The 721-nt window shown below is 43.8% G+C and overlaps 1 pseudogene; it reads left to right on the top strand.

The window, feature by feature from the left end:
- The first annotated feature begins 238 nt into the window (after positions 1–238).
- On the top strand, positions 239–444 carry LOC142265716 (U2 spliceosomal RNA; annotated as a pseudogene).
- Positions 445–721: the final 277 nt, after the last annotated feature.

A 721-nucleotide genomic window follows, 5' to 3' on the forward strand; every position in this document is an offset into this window, starting at 1 on the left:
CTCCCTCTCCCTAAGATGTGTCCGGTATAGGCCAGGGTGCCACTCAAGGCCGTAACCAATTCGGGTTATAGCTTCTCGGCCTTTTGGCTAAGATCAAGTGTAGTTTCGGAGGACGCTACCTTGGTCGGTACTGGAAGGTGCCTGGGATTGCACGTCTGCCGGCCTTGAGGGAGTGTGTGCGCCTTCTGGTGACACATAGCCCTCTTGTGCCTGGACGGTTCCCAGGCAACGGGAGGCGATCACCTTTGTTATTTTGAAGTCCTACTGATAAACAGAAAAAAAAAAAATTAAATCTGTTCTTATCAGTTTAATATCTGATACGTCCCCTCTCTAGGGACCATATATTAAATGGATTTTTAGAACAAGGAGATGGAAAAAATCTTGCTCTGTCCACTCCACGCATTGACCTGGTATTGCAGTACCTCCAGGACCGGTGCACCCCTTCTTAACCGAGTTTCCAAAAGCAGAACTCAATTCACCTGATTCAAATGAGCCTCATTAGTGAATTGAAAGAAAGCAAAAACTTTATATGCACCTCAATTTGGCCAATTCACTTTTCACACTTTCACCCTTTTTTTTTATCTTTCACACCTTTTACTTGCTTTATTGATGCAAAAGCTGTGCCAAATAGCAAACTCATCTCCACTCAACTTGACCAACTCTGCTATGTCCCGTGCAGTATCTTATTCTCAGTCTTATCTAGATCATTTGCAATTGAATA

The sequence above is a fragment of the Anomaloglossus baeobatrachus genome, unplaced genomic scaffold, assembly GCF_048569485.1.
Source record: "Anomaloglossus baeobatrachus isolate aAnoBae1 unplaced genomic scaffold, aAnoBae1.hap1 Scaffold_2751, whole genome shotgun sequence".
Taxonomy (NCBI): domain Eukaryota; kingdom Metazoa; phylum Chordata; class Amphibia; order Anura; family Aromobatidae; genus Anomaloglossus; species Anomaloglossus baeobatrachus.